The 21,093-nt window shown below is 44.3% G+C and overlaps 1 pseudogene; it reads left to right on the top strand.

The window, feature by feature from the left end:
* The first annotated feature begins 13,331 nt into the window (after positions 1–13,331).
* LOC101434077 (eukaryotic translation initiation factor 1 pseudogene) lies at positions 13,332–14,848 on the top strand (annotated as a pseudogene).
* The last annotated feature ends 6,245 nt before the right edge of the window (positions 14,849–21,093 follow it).

The following is a 21,093-nucleotide window of genomic DNA, read 5'->3' as shown; positions in this document are numbered from 1 at the left end:
CAAAATCTCATAAAAATCAGTAATAGGCACGCAGTTTGTCTTGAGGCAACATTACCCTCTGGCTGTAGACCCGTGAAACTTAGGAAACAAGTTATCTGCTTCCAATATATAAAGAAGAGATAGTCACAGGATAAACATTTGTATTACCATAAGGAGAAATTGGAAGGAAAGCAGGTGCACGAGTCCCACAGTTCCAAAAACCTGAAGGGCCTACGCCATTAGATTTTGAAGTCTGAGAGTCGTCTGGAATGATGTTCTCTCTCTCCTGGGGCCTAGTGGGCCCACGTGTTGCACAGGCTTGTGGGTGGCCATACTCGCGGTTCCATCCTCTTAAGCATCTGGGTGGCAACCACTCTCCAGACCGTACTTCCCAAGAACGCGGGGGTGACAGCCACACTTTCCGCTGTCTCTGAAGGCAGCCTCAACCCCCTTAGGGTAGGGGGGTGGTGGCCACATTCTCCCTGATCTCTGGCATACAGGCCACCCCCTCGCAACACTGCGGAATGAGCTAACTTCCTTTAGTCTTTGGGGAGTATGCGCCACCCTCTCTGTAGCTGGCTGGGGGAAGCCATGGTCCTGGTCCCCTGAGGGAAAAGCACAAGATGATTCTTAAAGAGGCAGTATCTATGGGTTTTTTTTCCCTACACTTGATATTTTCCATTCCCCATTTGGGAGCAAAAAATAGTTTGGAAAAGTAAAAAATTAATAGTTCCAGGTTTCAACAACAACAATAAACCCTTGTAATACCAGAGGGGTGGGAGAACTAGATTTGCAGAGTTACAACAACTAATTCTCAGAATGTCCAGTTCTCAATAAAAGTTACAAAGCATACAAGAAAACAAGAAAGTATGACTCATTCACAGGAAAAATTAATTTGGCAGAAACCATCACTGAGAAGCATTGGGACAATTTGTCAAAGACTTTAAATCAAGCATCTTAAACATGTTCAATGAGGTTAAGGAATCCATATACAAAAATTAAACGTATATTAGAGGAAGCATGTGGCTCAACTGATAGAGCTTCCACCTACCATATAGGATGTCCAGGGTTCAACACCCAGGACCTCCTGGCCCACATGGCAAGCTGGCCAATGTAGAGTGCTGCTGTGTGCAAGGAGTTTCACCCCACACAGGGGTGCCCCCCGTGCAAGGAGTGCTCCCTGCACAAGGAGTGCAGTCCCACACAGGAGTGCTGGCAGCCCAGGAGTGACACCACCCACACGAAGAGCTGACGCAGCAAGATGACACAACAAAAAAGAGACACAGAGAACAGACAATATGAGACGCAGTGAATTAGGGAGCTGAACTAGAATGATTACCTCTCTCCCACTCTGGAAGGTCCCAGGATGGGTTTCCAGAGCTGCCAAATGAGAATACAACAGAAACAGAAGAACACACAGTGAATAGACACAGAGAGCAGACAATGTAAGGGGTGGGAGGGGGGAGAAATAATAAGAAGAAAAAAAGTAAATTAGGAAAACACTGTCTGAACAAAATTAAGAGATGAAAATTCTAAAAGGGAACCAAACAGAAATTTTGGAGGTGTAAAGTATAGAAATTGAAATGAAAAACGCATTTTATTAGATGGATTCAACAGCAAATTTGAACAGGCAGAAGAAAGGCTCAGTGAAGTTGAAGACAACAAGAATTATCCAGTGTGAGGAACATAAAGGAAAAATAATGAAGAAAAATGAACAGAGGCTGAGGGACCTGTGGGGCACCATTGAACGTACTTCCATATGCATCATTGGAATGCCAGTAGGACAAGAGAGAGAACAAGGGGCAGAAAGTATTTGAAGAAATAGTGACTGAAAACTTACCAAATCTGATGAAAGACATGAATATTCTCATCCAGAAAGCTCAAAGAACTACAAGCAGGAGAGACTCTAAGAGAGTCATACCAAAACACATTATAGCAAAACTGTCAAAATCCAAAGAGTGGATTTTGAAAGCAATGAGTGAATTTACTTGTCACATCCAAGTTATACCTAGTATGATCAACAGTGGATTTCACAAGGGAAATTAGGAAACATTCTGAGATGAATGAAAATGAAAACACAACATACCAAAATTATGGGCTGTAGCAAAGACAGTTCCAAGACAGAAGTGCGTAGGTCTAAATGCCTATATTAAAAAGAAGAAAGATCACAAATCAATAACCTAAATTCACACCTAAAGAATCTAGAACAAGAAGAGCAAACTAAACCCAAAATTAGAAGGAAAGAAATAGTAAAGATTAGAACAGAGCTAATGAAATAGAGAATAGAAAAACAATAGAATGAATCACCAAAACCAAAAGTTATTTTGTGGAACATCAATAAAATTGGCAAATCTTTACCCAGACAGACAGAGAAAAAGCAAGAGAGGCTGTAAATAACTAAAATCAGGAATGAACATGGGGGCATTACTACTGACAGAATTTTTTTTTATTATGAGGGTAATATAAGCATATCCCAACAAATTAGAAAACCTAGATGAAATCAATAAATTCCTAGAAACATACAGATTACCTAATCTGGCCCAAGAAGAAATAGAAAATCTCAACAGACCCATATCAAGTAAAGAGATTGAATCAGTAGTCAAAAAACTCCCAGCAAAGAAAAACCCAAGGCCAGATGGTTTCACTGCTGAATCTATCAAACATTTAAAGAAGACTTATCATCCTCTTTCCAGCCAGTGCCATATGATGGGCATCTCCCAGGACAACTGGCACAAGCACTGCAAGATCAAGGACAAGAGAAAGCCCTGCCATAAGAAGCAAAAGTATGGGAAGCAGACTTGGCCCAGTGGTTAGGGCATCCGTCTACCACATGGGAGATCCATGGTTCAAACCCCGGGCCTCCTTGACCTGTGTGGAGCTGGCCCATGCGCAGTGCTGATGCGCACAAGGAGTGCCCTGCCACGCAGGGGTGTCCCCGTATAGAGGAGCCCCACGAGCAAGAAGCGCACCCCGTAAGGAGAGCCGCCCAGCGTGAAAGAAAGTGCAGCCTGCCCAGGAATGGCACTGCACACACGTTGAGCTGACACAGCAAGATGATGCAACAAAAAAAGAAACACAGATTCCCATGCCGCTGGCAACAGAAGCGGACAAAGAAAGAACACACAACATCGTTGAGAACAAAATGTTGAGAAAATCGTATCAAAGTATAAGTAGGAGGGTTACCTGTTTAGGATGCTCAGGGGGTATGGTCTGATGTGGGACAGACTCCGGGGGAATAGCTGAAGGCTCATTTTGCCAAGGTGGGTTGTACCATTGGGAAGAGACCCAAGAAGTGAGAGTTGGGGTGGACCCACATCCTGGGGAGGACTAAGGCCATCAAATAGAGAGAACTGTATCTCTCGTGAGAAAGGATGGCTCCCAGGGCATTAGGGCAGTTGAGAAAGTCAGGCCCTGAATACTGCTGCAAGTATCTCTGGACATGGCTTCTTGGGAAATGGAGAGTGGCTGGCGTTGTGGGCCCCAAGGGGAGGGGAAAATGGATGTGGAATAGATGGAACTAAGGTAAATATGGGGGCAAGAGAGGAGGTTTGTGAGAGTACACGAGGATGAATATAAAACATGTAATATTACACCAAAAACATATAGGGGACGACAGACTAATAATGTAAACCATAAGGCAAAACATAGGATAACTAAAAAATTTAGAAAACTGTACAACCTAAAGTATGGACCACATAGTAAGCACAGATGTCACCTTGTTTGAAAGCTATTGTTTTGGAATCTGTACATCAGTTTCAGGAAATATGATACCAATAAGTTAAAAGACTATCACTGTTGAAGGGAAAAGGTTTTATGGTGGATCTGGGGAAGTACTGTATATTGTATATATGAATTTTGGTGATCTAAGACTCTTGTGAAGCTGACATTATGTTGGGATTCACTTTACGGGAAGTTTTGGATCACAGAGTGGTTCAACAATGGCAGTGGAGGAATACTGATATAGGATGTTATTGACAGGATATATAGGGTTGACAGGGCATATGCCCAGGGTAGATAGTAATGTCTAGATATATTCATAGTGGAAACAATTAAAAACAACAGCTGGGGGGGTACTGGGCTCCTGGCCAGGGGGTCACTGTCGTGGACCCTGGGGGAGCAGCAGCAGTCCCCCAGGTGCAACGGCAAGAACCAGGAAGGAAGGAGGGCCCAACAGTGGGCTCCTGATACTAATGGCTATGCTTTTGAGCCTATATACCCACAATAAGAACAAGGCCTAGAGTAGCACTGTGCCTGGGAGTTTCCTCCTGACAGCCTTCATGTTACTCAAATGTGGCCACTCTCACAGCCAAACTCAGCATGTAGATGCAGTGCATTCCCACCAGCGCGGGACATGACACCCGGGGATGAGCCTCCCTGGCACCGAGGGATCACTACCACATACCAGCTGAAGATGCAACTAGAAAAAGACCTTGAATTAAAGGTTAAATATGGATCAGCAGAATATTCCTGTCTACATATAATAACATGACTTCAAAATGCTGTTTGACCTAATGGAAGGGGGAAATGGAAAGGAGAAATGAGATTATAAGGCTATGAGTCTCTAAAAAAGAGTCTGGAGGTTGTCAGAAGGAATGCCCTTATACACAACTGAGCAGAGTCTAAGAGACAGATAAAGTAGATACAACCCCAGGTATTGGTTCATTTGAGGGATAAAGAGACCCACGGGTTCTATGGTCATGGCAGATGGGGTTCACTGCCATGGCAGATGGCCTTCTTTGGAGCTGGTGTTTCTGCGTGATGGAATTGGACTCAGAGGGGATCTCTTTTCACAAGACTTGCATGCTACTTTATTGGAATTGTAGTTGGTGCTGGGGTTTAAGATATAGTTAGGGGATTTGAATCTCTGGACTGATAATATGACACCCAGGCCCAGAGCCTCAACAGACTTCAGCTCCTACACTTTGATTTATTGGACTTACCCCACTCAGCTAACATGGAGTTGAAGAAGGTCAACCACCACACCATGGAACCTAGAGTGTCTACAACTGAAAGCAGGAGGAGTGCATCCAGTATCCATGTGGAATCTAAGCCCCCACTTGACATAGATATGCAATGGACACAACCAATCCAATATCCACAGAGAAAATGTGGAATGGGTGTGGGAAGGGTAGCCATGGTGGCTGCTGGGTTTGGGGAATGGGAGGAAGAGATGAGATGTGGAGGCGTTTTCGGGATGTGGAGTTGTCCTGGGTGGTGCTTCACGGACAATTACGGGACATTGTAGATCCCCCCAGGGCCCACTGGATGGAACGTGGGAGAGTGTGGGCTATGACGTGGACCATTGACTATGGGGTGTAGTGATGCTCAGAGATGTACTTACCAGGTGCAATGGATGTGTCACGATGATGGGAGAGAGTGTTGCTGTGGGGGGAGTGGGGGGTGGGGGCAGTGGGGTTGAATGGGACCTCATATTTTTTGAATGTAATTTTTAAAAATAAAAAAATAATTAAAAAAAAAAAGAAAGAAAGAACACACAACAAATGCAGCAAATGGACACAGAGAACAGAGAACAGACAATGGCAGGAGGGGAGAAGGGGAGAGAAATAAATAAAATAAATCTTTAATAAAGAAGAAGAAGAAGCAAAAGTATGAGCTAGGACACCCGGCTGCCAACACTAAGCTTGGCCCCTGCCACATACATACAGTTCATATGCGAGGAGGCAACAAGAAGTGCCATGCCCTGAGGCTGGAGGTAGGAAACTTCTCCTGGGGTACTGAGTGTTGTACTCACAAAATAAGGATCCTCGACATTGTCTACAATCCAATAATGAGCTGGTCTGCACCAAGACCTTGGTGAAGAACTGCATTGTGTTCATTGACAGCACACCGTACCAGCAGTTGTATGAGTCCCAATATGCTCTGCCCCTGGGCCACAAGAACGGGATCAAGCTGACTCCTGAGAAGGAAAAGATTTTAAACAAAAAATGATCAGGGAAAATTCAGAATAGGATGAAAAGAAAAAGAGTGCCAATATCAGCAGTTTTCTGGAGGAGCACTTCCAGCAGGGCAAGCTTCTCACATGCATTGCTTCAAGGCCAGGCCAGTGTGGCTGAGCAGATGGCTATGAACTAGAGCACAAGGAGCTGGAGTTCTATCTGAGGAAAATCAAGGTCCAGAAGACAAATAATTCCTCCCTCCCATCCTAGCTCATGTGATAAAGGTGTTTATTGTTCTATGAAGGAAAAAGAAAGATTTAACAACAATCTTTTTTCAAACTCTTCCAAAAAATATTGAAGGAGAGATTAGTTCCTAACTCCTTCTATGAGGTCAGCATTACCCTATACCAAAGCCATGTAAAGACAGCATGAGATACCCAGGTCAGCTAACAGGGAGGAGATGATGGTCAGCCACCACACCAGGGAATCAAGAGAGTTTACAGCTGCAAGCAGGAGAATCCCATCCATCAGCCATGTGGGGTCTAAGCTCCCTCTCAATTTAGAGGTGGAGTAGACATCGCCATCCCAGTGTCCTCAGGATGGAGGAATAAAATATGAATTAGAGTGGACTTACTGGTATTCTACTATGGAATTATTGTGACTCTAGCAATGGAAGAAGTTATATCATCGATGTGGAGATAGTGGTTGCAGGAGTTGCTGAAGGCAAGGAGAGGGAAAAAGAGGTATGATATTGGGGCATTTTTGGGACTTGGCGTTGTCCTGAGTGATATTGTAGGGACAGAGGCAGGACATTATATATCCTGCCATAACCCACTGAATGAACTGGGAGAGTGTAAACTACAACATAAACTATAATCCATGCTGTGTACCAGTGCTCCAAAATGTACTCATCAAATTCAAATACAATGAAGGTACACCACACAAATGAAAGAAGTTGTTGATGTGGGATGAGTGGGGTGTGTGGGGAGTGGGGTATATGGGAATATTTTTATTGTAACATTTTTTTGTGATTTATGTGTCATTTTTTTAATTAATAAAATTTTAAAAGTTTTAAAAAATGGGGAAAAAAAAGACAGCATGAGAACAGGAAATTTCAGACCAGTGAATAAATATGCAAAAATGTCAATAAAATATTAGCAAACAGAATCCATATTTATACAGTAAGAGGATTATACACCATGATCACATGGGCTTTAATCCAGGAATGCAAGGATGGTTCAACGCAAGAGAATCAATGTAATACACCACATTAATAGAATGAAGGACAAAACTCACATGATCATCTCAACTGAAGCAGAAAAGGAGTTTGACAAAATCCAACATATTTTCATCATTAAAAATATTCAGAAAACTAGGAATAGAAGGGAAATTTCTAAATATGATAAAGGGCATTTATGAAAACCTCATAGCAAATATACTCAATGGCAAAGGACTGATAGCTTTCTGCCTGAGATCAGAAATAAGACAAGGACGCCTGCTGTTACCAATGTTATTCAGCCTTGTACTTGAAGTTCTAGCCAGAGCAATCAGGTAAGAGAAAGAATAAAAGGGATGCAAATTGGAAAGGAAGAATTCAAATTACCTCTATTCCCAGATGACATGATCCAATATATAGAAAATCACCCAAAAAATCCACAAGAAAGCTACTAGAATAATTGAATTCAGCAAAGTTGCAGGATAAAAGATGTGATGGTTAGACTAATGTGTCAACTCAGCCAAGTAATTGTGCCCAGTTGTTTGGTCAAGCAAGCACTGGGCTAATTGTAATACAAGATAATTCATGGACTTTAGTCACCAGTGACTTCACTGCATAAATAGCTGATTACATTTACATCAAGCAGGGAGACTGCCCTCATTGGTGAGTGACACTTTACCCATTCAGCTGTATGCCTTAAAAGGGGAAGTGAATTCAACATTCAGAGAGAATTTCCCAGCTCACATTTGGACAGCCAAAATCTTCCTATCTCCTGCAAATTCATCAAAGACCTTCACTGGACTTTCATCGGAGCCCCTGGTCTGCAGCGTCCCTGTGGAACCTGGACTTGAGCATCCCCACAAGCATGTGAGAGACTCAAAATCTCCTACTATTGACAGATATCTCCTGTTGATTCTGTTTTCCCTAGAAAACACTGACTAATACAGCTTGGTACCGGGAGTGGTTCTTGAGGAGCAGCGTCTTAAACATGGGGTGCCTGAGGTGGTTCTGGGAGTTCTGCAATTGGCCCTCTACTGTATTTGGACTCACGGGTACTGATGACTCCCCTTCCAATAACAAAGAGGCTGCTAACAGTCCACAGCATGAGTTAGCAATTGAGATACGCAAAATATCATCACCAGATTCCCCTACTTCCACGCTTATAAGAAGCAAGGATCTGGATGGGAGTGTTTTCAACACCTTAACAGAGTTTTGTGGAGTCAAAAGGTATAATGATATTCTGGATACTGTTACAGATTCTGGATATCCTGGATACTGTTACAAAAGAAAGAGATGAGACAAATGCTTCAAATTTAAAACTTAAACACTGCATGAATGATGCGAAACTTTGTATGTGTGCTCTGAAAGAAAATCTTGTGTCCTGTAGCCAGAGGCTTGACTCTCTGAGAACCAAACTCAGATTCTCAATGAACGAGTAGCGAGTAGTGGAGTTACAAAGGAAACTAAAATCTCAACTCTGCAGGATTTCTGCAGTTAAAGTGAAGGCATTGATTGGAAAAGAGTGGAACCCAGAGGAGTGGGATGGAGACATATGGGATGATTATAATATTGGTGGGGACATTGGAACCCTAAATTGCACTGACACTTTACCTGATAAGCCTGCAATAGCCTGCCCTGTGGAGACCACACCTTGTCAACCTTGTATCACCCAGCCTCCAGCCTGCCCCAGGGAGTCCAAACCTCCTTCCAGCCCTGAGGTGGGTACAAGCCAAACTGCAGCATGCACTGCCCAGCCTCTAGTCTGCCCTGTGGAATTTACCTTCCAACCCTTGCCTGAAGAGATTAACTCTGTCTTGCCAGAAGAAAATGCAAAGGAATGTCCTGAGATCAGTAGCTCGCAAGGCATTTCTAATACTTCTCCTTACCAACCCCCACTATCCCTCTTCTATTCTGGACCTATTACTAGACTAAAATCACAACAAGCCCCCAAAGGTGAAATACAAAGTGTGACCCATGAGGAAGTATGCTATACTATGAAAGAACTGCATGAGTTTTCCAACTTATATAGACAGAAATCTGGGGACTATGTGTGGGAATGGATACTAAGGGTATAGGAGAATGGTGGAAGGAATATAAAGTTGGATCAGACCAAATTTATTGATATGGGCTCACTAAGCAGAAATTCTGGATTCAATGCTGTAGCTTGAGGGATTAGAAAGGGCTCTAACAGTTTGTTTGGGTGGCTGACTGAACATGGACCAAAAGATGGCCTGGCATGTCTGAGGCTGAGAGGTCCAATTTGCCCTGGCATACAGTAAAAGAGAGAATTCAAAGGCTTAGAAAGATTGGAATGCTAGAATGGATTTATCATTTAAGACTTGCTTACCATCCCATGAATGTCCAGAGGACACACCTTTACCAGGACTGTGAAGAATAAATTTGTAAGACTAACTCCGTCTTCCCTGAAGAGCTCTGTGGTTGCTCTTCTCGGTAGTCTACTGAATGGAGGGCTGTAATGGAATTGAACATTATGGGGATGATCGGATCTGGGGCTGGTATAAGGCCAAGTATTGGCAGCTAATCATCAAGGACAAGGTGGGCATGGCTACTGCAATCAAAGGCAGATTCCAGGCAGCACTCAAACTAGTCTGAGTTGCATAGAGTTATGGCACTGGCTAATACATCATGGGGTACCTAGAAGTGAAAGAGATGGGCAGTCTACTACTACTTCTGGATCTGTATAAACAGAAGAGTTCTAGGTCAAGTGAACAAAACCCTAACTCAAATTACAGACACAGAGAATCACAGACCCTTAATCAATTCCCAGACTTGAGACAGTTTATAGACCCCTTGTATGAGAAGAAGACCAGATCCCCTTGGGGAAGGATCCTGTTCCACTGCCCAAAATTTATATTGTTAAGCTTCCTCCCACCTTTCCCCAAGGAGACCTATGGTCTTTTACCAGAGTAACTGTGCATTGGGGAAAAGGAAATTATCAGACATCCCAGGGATTATTAGACACTGGCTCAGAAGTGACATTAATTCCAGGAGACCCAAAACATCACAGTGGTCCACCAGTCAGAGTAGGGGCTTGTGGAGGTCAGGTGATCAATGGAGTTTTAGTTCAGGTCCGTCTCACAGTGGGTCCATTGGGTCCTGACCCATTCTGTGGTTATTTTGCCATTTCCAGAATGCAGAATTGGAATAGATATACTCAGTAACTGGCAGAATCCCCACACTGGATCCCTGACTTGTGGAGTGAAAGCTATTATGGTGGGAGAGGCCAAGTGGAAGCCATTAGAACTGCCCCTACCTAGCAAAATAGTAAATTAAAACAATATCAGACTCCTGGAGGGATTGCAGAGATTAGTGCCACCATGAAGGATTTGAAGGACGCCGGGGTGGTGATTTCTACCACATCCCCATTCAACTCTCCTATTTGGCTTGTGCAGAAAACAGATGGATCTTGGAGGATGACAGTAGATTATTGTAAACTTAATCAAGTGGTGACTCCAATTGCAGCTGCTGTCCCAGATGTGCTATCATTGCTTGAGCAAATCAACACATCCCCTGGTACTCTGGTACCTGGTATGCAGCTATTGATCTGGCAATTTTTTTTTCTCAATTGCCATTAATAAGGACCACTAGAAACAATTTGCTTTCAGCTGGCAAGGCCAGGAATACACCTTCACTGCCCTTCACTGTACATCAACTCTCCAACCCTATGTCATAATATTGTCTGCAAGGACCTTTTTTTTTTTTTAATTGTTCTCTTTCTTTCTTTCTTTCTTTCTTTCTTTTTTGTCTTTCTTTTTTTTTAATGTTACATTCAAAAACTAAGAGGTCCCCATATAGCACCCACCCCCCTCACCCCACTCCTCCCACATCAACAACCTCTTTCATAATCATGGCACATTCATTGCATTTGGTGGATACATTTTGGAGCACTGCTGCCCCACATGGATAGTGGTTTACATTGTAGTTTACACTCTCACCCAGTTCACACAGTGGGCCATGGCAGCACATACAGTGTCCAGCAACTGTCCCTGAGTACCACCCAGGAGAACTCCAAGTCCTGAAAATGCCCCCACATCGTATCTCTTCTTCCCTCTCCCTACCTTCAGCAGCTACCATGGCCACTTTCTCCACATCAGTGCTACATTTTCTTCCATTACTAATCATGATAGTTCCAGAATAGAATATCAGAAAGTCCACTCTAATCCATACTCTATTCCTCCATCCTGTAGACCCTGGGATGGTTATGTCCACTCCACCTCTATATCAAGAGGGGGCTTAGATTCCACATGAATGTTGGATGCAATTCTCCTGCTTGCAGTTTTAGGCACTCTTGGCTCCCTGGTGTGGTGGTTGACTCCCTGTTAGCTGACTGGAGAAAGTCCAATAAACCAGAGGGTAGGAATTCTGCAGGGACCTTGATGGTCTCTCCCTTCCACAAGACATCACACTGGTCTATTATATTGATGGTATCATATTGATAGGACCTAGTGAGCAAGAAGTAGCTAAGACTCTAGACTATTAGTAAGGCATTTGCATGAGAGCAGATGGGAGATAAATCCAACTAAAATACAAGGTCCTTCCACCTCAGTGAAATTTCTAGCTGTCCAGTGGTATGGGGCATGTTGAGATATCCCTTCTAAATGGAAAGATAAGCTATTGCATTTGGCCCCTCCCATGACCAAAAAAGAGGCACAACACTTAGTTGGTCTCTTCGGATTTTGGAGACAACACATTTCTCATTTGGGTGTGCTACTCTGGCCCGTTTACTGAGTGACCAGAAAAGCTGCTAATTTTGATTGGGGACCAGAACAATAGGAAGCTCTGTGACAGGTCCAGGCTGTTGTACAAGCTGCACTACCCAGCAGATGCAATGATGCTGGAAGTTTCAGTGACAAATAGAGAAGCTATCTGGAGCCTTTGGCAGGCCCCTATATGACAATCACAATGCAGACCCTTAGAATTTTGGAGCAAAGCCCTGCCATCCTCTGCAGATACCCTCCTTTTGAGAAACAACTTTTGACCTGCTACAAGGACTTAGTAGAGATTGAATACTTAACCATGGGCCATCTAGTTACCATGAAACCTGAGTTGCCTATCATGAACTGGGTATTGTCAGATCCACCAAACCATAATGTTGGGCATGCACAGCAGCACTCCATAATAAAGTGGAAGGGGTATATATGAGACAGGGCTCAAATGGGTCCTGTAGGCACAAGTAAGTTACATGAGGAAGTAGCCCAAATGCCCATGGTCACAACCTGTGCCATGTTACCTTCTCTTTCCAAGCCCACAGCTTTGACCTCTTGGGAGTCCCTTACAATCAGTTGACTGGGGAAGAGAAAACTTGGGCCTGGTTTACAGATGGTTCTGCACACTATGCAGGTACCACCAGAAAGTGGACAGCTGCAGCACTGAAGACCCCTTCTGAGACATCCCTGAAGTATAGTGACAAGGACAAATTCTCCCAGTGGGCAGAACTTCTAGCAGTGCACCTGGTTGTTCATTTTGCTTGGAAGAAGAAATGGCCAGAGGTGTGTTTGTACACTGATTCATGGGCTGTTGCCAATGGTTTGGCTGGATGGTCAGGGACTTGGAAGGAACATAATAAGAAAATTGTTGACAAAGAGGTCTGGGGAAGTGGTATGTGGATAGACCTTTCTGAGTGGGTAAAAAAAATGAAAAGATTTGTGCCCCACATGAATACCCACCAGAGGGTGACTTCAGCAGAGGAAGATTTTATTAATCTAGTGGATAAGATGACCCACTAGGGAAGCGGACTTGGTCCAGTGGTTAGGGCATCCGTCTACCACATGGGAGGTCCACAGTTCAAACCCCGGGCCTCCTTGACCCGTGTGGAGCTGGCCCATGCGCAGTGCTGATGCGCACAAGGAGTGCCCTGCCACACAGGGGTGTCCCCCGCGTAGGGAAGCCCCAAGCACAAGGAGTGCGCCCCGTAGGGAGAGCCGCCCAGCGCGAAAGAAAGTGCAGCCTGCCCAGGAATGGCGCTGCACACATGGAAAGCTGACACACAAGATGACGCAACAAAAAGAAACACAGATTCCTGTGCCAGTGACAACAACAGAAACAGACAAAGAAGAACACGCAGCAAATAGACACAGAGAACAGTTAAGCGGGATGGGGGGAGGGGAGAGAAATAAATAAGTCTTAAAAAAAAAAAAGATGACCCACTTTGTGGCTAATGTTCAGCCTCTTTCCCCAGCCACCCGTTATTGCCTAATGAGCTCATGAACAAAGTGGCCATGGAGGTGGGGATGGAGGTTATGCCTGGGCTCAGCAACATGGGCTTCCCCTCACCAAGGCTGATTTGTCTACAGCCACTGCTGAGTGCCCCATCTGCCAGGAGCAGAGACCCACACTCAGCCCTGATATGACACCATTCCTCAAGGTGACCAGCCTTCTACCTGGTGGCAGGTTGACTATATTGGACCACTTCTACCATGGAAGGGGCAGTGATTTTCTTTAACTGGAATGGACACATACTCCAGATAAGGGTTTGCATTTCCTACATGCAATGCTTCTTCCAAAACTACCATCAATGGCCTTACCGAATGTCTTATCTACCACCATGGTATCCCTCACAGCATTGCTTCTGATCAAGGAACCCATTTCAACAGCAAATGATGTGTGGGAATGGGCACATGCCCATGGAATTTACTGGTCTTACCATGTTCCTCATCGCCCTGAAGCAGCTACATTGATAGAACAGTGGAATGGCTTTTTGGAGGCTCAATTACGGCACAAACTAGGTGGCAATACCTTGCAGGGCTGCGGCAGTGTTCTCCAGGAGGCTGTGCATGCTCTAAATCAGTGTTCACTCTATGGTGCTGTTTCTCCCATAGCCAAGATTCATGGGTCCAGGAATCAAGGAGTGGAGATGGGAGTAGCACCACTCACTATTACCCCTAGTGACCTACTAGGAAAATTTTTTGCTTCCTTTCCCTGCAACCTCAAGCTCTGCTGGTCTACAGGTTTTAGTCCCAAAAGGAGGAGTGCTGCCACCAGGAACACAACAATGATTCCACTGAACTGGAAGTTAAGACTGTCGCCTGGCCACTTGGGCTCTTCTTCCCTCTGAATCAACAGGCAATGCTGTGCTGGCTGGGGTGATTGACCCTGACTACCAAGGGGAAATAGGACTGCATCCACACAATGAGGGTAAAGAAGAGTTTGCCGCAAATCGGATGTGGCTCAAGTGATAGGGCTTCTGCCTAGCATCTGGGAGGACCCAGGTTCGATCCCTGGAGCCTCCTGGTGAAAAAAAAAAAAAGAGGCCCCAGTCACTGAGCCGCCGCCGAGGACTCAGGAGCCTCCCCCTCGAGCCCCCTCGCTCCCCGACACTCCGGGCCCCCTGCCCGCCTTCTCCTGCCGCCGCCTTCCGCAGGCCATTTCCACCGAGGAAAAGGAATCGTGTCGTATGTCCGTTCTCCAGCACCTCCACTCTTTCCACCCCTTTGCTGATGCAAGTAAGGGTGATGACCTGCCTCCTGCTGGGACTGAGGGTTATATCCCTAGAAGGATTCAACAGAGAAACCGCAGGGAGACCCTTACCACTGTCCAAGGGATCGCTGATGATGACGATAAAAAGAAACTAGTGAAGGCGTTTAAGATGAAGTTTGCCTGCAATGGTACTGTAATTGAGCATCCAGAACATGGAGAAGTGACTCAGCTACAGGGTGACCAGCGCAAGCACATAAGCCAGGTCCTTGTGGAGACTGGACTGACTGAGGACGACCAGCTGAAGATTCATGAGTTTTAAGTGCTTGCGGCTCACTGAAGCTTAAGTGAGGATTTCCTTGCAATGAGTAGAAAATTTCCCGTCTGTCCTTTATCACAAGTTTAAAAACCTCACAGCTTGTATAATGTAACCATTTGGGGTCCACTTTTAACTTGGACTAGTGTACCTCCTTCATGCAATAAGCTGAAAAGAGCCATGCTGTCTAGTCTTGAAGTCCCTCATTTAAACAGAGCTCAGGCAGTAGGCGCTTGGCAGTGTCCAGCCTGAAACAAAGCAATAACGTGATGTTCCAGCCACGCCCAGAGCCCCAAGATCACAGATGGCTGTGTTTGGCCAGAAGCTCTTTGGTCCTCCCTCTGCAAAATTCCCTGCCCTGAGAAAATGTCACCACCTGACCAGCCCTCCATGGAGCTGAGAAAAGATGGGGCAAGGCAGCCACAGCAGCAGTACCACAGGAGGGGAGCCTTTTGGTAACAAAAGAAACAGCGCCTGGTGTCTCCAGGCTGACCAGGTGAGCAGTGCTAAGAGAAGTCACCTTCCCTCTAGTGAGGTGAAGCCACCAAGGTCTTTGTTCCTTTTGACCAGGTATAATAGCCTAGCTAAGATTGTCCAAACAAAGAGCCACCAGAATGTGAGGGCAACCTTCTATCAGAGTTAAACTTTTGACAAGGGAACAAATTTCAAACTGATGAATTGATCACGTAGCTAGCTGTACAGCTTGCATTTTATTAGCAACAGCTGCCAAATGCCATTTGAAGTATCAGAACTGGTTTTTGGGCCTCCCTTCAGTTTTAATGTTATGTAATGTATTTAAACTCTTATTTAAGTAAAACTTGTTTTCAGAAACAAAAAAAAAAGAAAAGAAAGCATGACTGCATAGTGAGTCAGTGCCTACATGGTAGCCAAGTGCCTGCGTGGCAAGCCACATGCCCACACAGTGAGCCGAGTGCCCACATGGCAAGTCAAGTGCCTGTGTGGTGAGCCAAATGCCCATGTGAGTGCCTGCGTGGCAAGCCAAGTGCCCACACAGCGAGCCAAGTGCCCACGTGAGTGCCTGCATGGCGAGCCAAGTGCCTGCATGAGTGAGTCATGCAGCAAGATGATGATGCAACAAAAAGAGAGACCAAAGGGAGAGTCAAGGTGAAGCACAGCAGAAACTGGGAACTGAGGTGGCACAGCTGACAGGGAACCTCTCTCCACATCAGAGGTCCCCAGGATAGAATCCCAGTGAATCCTAGAGGAGAAAAAATGAGAGGAGAAGACAAAAAGAGAAATAGATATAGAAGATCACACAGCAAATGGACACAGGCAGCAAAAACAACAGGGCAGGGGAGGTGGAAAGGAAGGGGGGGATAAATAAATAAATAAAATAAATCTTAAAAAAAAAAAGAGAAGAGTTTGCCTGGAATACAGGAGATCCTCTAGGGCATCTCCTAGTACTGCCATGCCCTGTGGTTAAAGTCAATGGAAAATTGCAAGAACCCAATTCAAGCAGGACTAACAATGGCCCAGAATCTTCAGAATAAAGTTTGGGTCACCCCACCACGGCCAGCTGAAGTGCTTGCTGAGGGTAAGGGGAACATGGAATGGGTAGTAGAAGAAGGAAGTGATAAATATGAACTTCAACCATGTGGCCAATTACAGAAATGAGGACTATAATGGTCATGAGTCTTCCTTCCTTGTTTCGTTATGAGTGTGATTTACATGTACACAAGATGAATTTCTTTGTTTTCTTCCCCAACCTTTTCCCTTATCATATGACAAGTTGTGTCAGTTTCATGTCATAATATTTGAGGATGTCAAGTAAAGAGTGAATATTACCCAAGACCTTGCACCCTATTCTGTAGGGAATTAATGCATTTCTGGTGGTACACAGGAGAGTTGAACATTGTTGGGTGGATATATATATATATATGTCTGTTATTGTTTTACTTAGAGACTAAGTATGGTTTAAGGTAATGTGTATAGCTGCCAAGTTGACAAGGGGTAGACTGTGATGGTTAGGCTAACATGTCAACTTGGCCAGGTAAATGTGCCCATTTGTTTGGTCAAGGAAGCACTGGGCTAATTATAATACAAGAACATTTACGGACTTTAGTCACCAGTGAGTTTACTGCATAGATAGCTGATTACCTTTACATCATTTGGGAAGATTACCGTCAGCAATGAGTGACACTTTATCCAATCAGTTGAATGCCTTAAAAGGGGAAGTGATTTCAGCATTCAGGAGAATTTCCCAGCTCGTCTTTGGATAGCCAGCATCTCCTGGAAAGTCATCAAGGACCTTCATTGGACTTTCATCAAAGCCCCTGGTTTGCAGCCTGCCTGCAGAACTTGGACTTGTGCATCACCATCGTCATGTGAGAGACTCATAAAATCTCTTACTATTGACAGATATCTTTTGTTGATTCTGTTTTCCCTAGAGATCCCTGACTAAAACACAAAATAACCGTCAGAAATCAGCTGGGTTCCTATACACCAGTAATGAACAATCTGAAATGGAAATCAAGAAAGCAATCCCATTTACAATGGCATCTAAAAGAATAAAATAAACTTAAGTGAAGAGGTAAAAGACTTGTACACCGAAAACTACAAAATATTGCTGAAAGAAATAAAACTTAAATAAATGGAAAGTCATCCTGTGTTCATGGATTGGAAGACAATGTTTTTACAATATCAATTCTGCCTGAATTCTGCTTAAAGTAATCTATAAATTCAGTGCAATCGCTATCAAAATTCCAGCAGCCTTTTTTTTTTTTTTTTGCAGGTATGGAAAAGCTGGTCCTCAGATTCATATGGAATTATAAGGGGTCTTGAATACATAAAACAATTTTGAAAAAGAACAGAATTGGAGGATCACAATTCCTGATTTCAAAAGTTAGTACAAAGCCACAGCAATTAAAACAGAGTGCTACTGGCATAAGGACAGCCATTAGACCAATGGAAGAGAACTGGGAGTCCAGAGTTAAATCCACACATCCTTCGCTAGCTGACTTTAGACAAGGGTGCCAAGTTCATTCACTGAGGAAAGAATAGACTCTTCAACAAATGGTGCTGGAAGAACTGGAAATCCACATGCAAAACAATGAGTGTGGACTGCCACCTCTCACTGTACACAAAAATTAATTCAAAATGGCTCAAAGAACTAACTATAAGAGCTAATACAATAAAACTCCTCCAGAAAAACTTAGGGAAGTGTCTTCAGGACCTGGTAGAAAGCAATGGATTTTTAGATTTTATACCAAGATCATGAGCAAGAAAAACTAGATAAATGGAACTTCATCAAAATAATAATGTCCTTGTGCAGCAAAGGACATTAGCAAGAAAGTGAAAAGACAATTTGCAGAATGGGGGAAATATTTGGAAACCATTTATCTCATAAGGGCTTAATATCCAGAATATATTAAAAACTACAACCAAACAACAAAAAGACCCAAGTAAAAGAGAAAAAACACAGGGCCAAGGATTTGGATAAACATTTCTCCAAAGATGATATTCAAATAGCCGAGAAGTATATGAAAAGATACTCAACTTCATTAGACGTTAGAGAAATGCAAATTAAAACGACAAGGAGGGAAGCGGACTTGGCCCAGTGGTTAGGGCGTCCGTCTACCACATGGGAGGTCCACGGTTCAAACCCCGGGCCTCCTTGACCCGTGTGGAGCTGGCCCATGCGCAGTGCTGATGCGGGCAAGGAGTGCCCTGCCACGCAGGGGTGTCCCCCGCATAGGGGAGCCCCACGCGCAAGGAGTGCGCCCCGTAAGGAGAGCCGCCCAGCGCGAAAGGAAGTGCAGCCTGCCCAGGAATGGCACCGCCCACACTTCCCGTGCCGCTGACGACAACAGAAGCGGACAAAGAAACAAGACGCAGCAAAAGGACACAGAGAACAGACAACCGGGGGAGGGGGGGAATTAAGTAAATAATAAATCTTTAAAAAATAAAATAAAATTAAGTAAATAAATAAATAAAACGACAAGGAGACACTACTTCAAACCCCTAGCATGGCTACTACTTTAAACTGAAAATAGCACGTTAGTAAGCATGTGGAAAAATAGGGACCTTTGTACATTGTTGATGGGGATATAAAATGCAGCCACCATAGAAAACAATTTGGCAGTTCCTCAGGAAATTAAACATAGAATTATCATATGACTGGCAATTCCACTCCTTGGTACATAACCAAAAGAACTAAAACAGGAACTCAAACAGATATTTGCACCCCAGGGTTTATTGCAGTATTAATCACAATAGCCGAGGACAAACAGGAAGAAGGAGGACTAGAAAGACACGGGACTCTTCTCCTCCAGAAAAATAGCTAGAAGACAGTATGAAACAGCCTAGAAAAAGATCTTCTAGGGTGTAGGACACCAGGGGAAGGCTGGACACCCCTCAGAGGAGAGAGAGAAAAGGAGGGAAATCTCGGGGACAGAACTGTGAGCTGAAACCAGCGGCTGCTGCTGCTGGCACCATCCCCCACACTAAGGACACCTTAGAATTCTCAGGTCTCTGGGCCTGCGGCTACAGACAAAGGGGGCTCCAGTGATACAGCACCCCAGGAAAGGGGAAAGAGAGGGACACAGCCTAAGGCTGAGTCAGCTTCTGACCCAGATTTGGTCTGCTGTGTCCCAGGAGCCCTTCCAGGCCAGGTAGGACCACACACTGGTTTGCCCTGGGAGCGGGGGAAGTAATGGAGAAATCCTGGACTAACTGTTGAAGATGCCTCAGGAAAGGGAGAGAGGGGACACAGACAGCAGGGGGCTAAAGATACACAACCCTCCCAATCTCCTCCTCTACTACCAGGGACTGATTGTTGAGGACGCAGAGGAATCGCTTCCAGCATTTAAGCCCCCTCTCGACTTAGAGGTGGAGTGGACATCACCATCCCAGGGTCCACAGGATGGAGGAATAGAGTATGGACTAGAGTGGACTTACTGATACTCTGCTATCAAACTTCTGTGACTACTAATAGAAGAAGTTGTATCATTGACGGTGACAAAGTGACCAGAGTAGTTGCTGAAGGCAACTTCCCACTCCCTAGTGGGAAGAAGAGAGGTGATGAGGGGGCATTTTTTGGGGACTTTGTAGTTGTCCTAAATGATATTGCAGGGTCGGATGCTGGACATTATATATCCTGCCATAACCCACTGAATGTACCAGGGGAGAGTGTGAACTACAGAGTAAACTATTATCGACATAAAAAAAAATTTTTTTAATCCATATTATGAATGTTGGCAAAGCTTAATTTCTTCCTTATTCATTAGATTAATATATAAATAGAAAAAAAAGACACATTGATCAGTGGAATAGAATTGAGAATCAAGAAATAAACCCTCACCTATACAGTCAAATGGTTTTTGAAAAACCTACCAAGTTAATGTTAATGGGACAAAACAGTCTCTTCAACAAAGGGTGCTGGGAGAATGGGATAACTAAACCAAAAGAATGAAAGAGGACTCCTCTCTCACTCCCTATAAGATTCAATTCAAAATGATCAAAGACCTAAATACAAAAGCCAGGACCATAAAACTACCAGAAGAAAATGTAGGGAAACATCTTCAAGGCCTTGCAGTAGGTGGTGGTTTCTTGAACCTTACACCCAAAGCACATGCAACAAAAGAAAAATAGATAAATGGGACCTCCTCAAAATTAAACTTTTTTTCACCTCACAGGACTTTGTCAAAAGGGTGAAAAGGCAGGCAACTCAATGGGAGAAAATACTTGGAAATCACATATCCAATAAGTGTTTAACACCCAGGATACATAAAGAGATGTTACAACTCAACAATAAAAAGACAAACGACCCAAATAAAAAATGGGCCAGGGAAGCGGATGTGGTCCAACCGATAGAACGTCTGCCTACCACATGGGAGGTCCAGGGTTCAGCACTAGAGCCTCCTGACCCTTGTGGTGAGCCGGCCACGCATGGTGCTGCCGCACAGGGCACGTAGGGGGGCCGCATGTGAAAAGAGCATGCCTCGCAAGGACAGCCGCCCCGTGCGATAAAGGCACAGCCCGCTCAGGAGTGGCCCCGCACATGTGGAGAGCTAACACAGCAAGATGAAGCAACGAAAAAAGAGACACAGATCCCTGGCACTACCTACAAGAATGCAAGTAGACACAGAAGAACACACAGTGAATGGACACAGAGAGCAGACAACTGGGGAGGGGGGGAGGGGGGAGAGAAATAAATGAAAAATAAATCTTTTAAAAAAAAAAAGGGCCAAAGACTTGAATAGACATTTGTCCAAAGAAATACAAATGGAAAA

Source organism: Dasypus novemcinctus, chromosome 6, assembly GCF_030445035.2.
Source record: "Dasypus novemcinctus isolate mDasNov1 chromosome 6, mDasNov1.1.hap2, whole genome shotgun sequence".
NCBI classification, from domain to species: Eukaryota; Metazoa; Chordata; class Mammalia; order Cingulata; family Dasypodidae; genus Dasypus; species Dasypus novemcinctus.
This window is presented reverse-complemented; position numbering and strand designations above follow the sequence as displayed.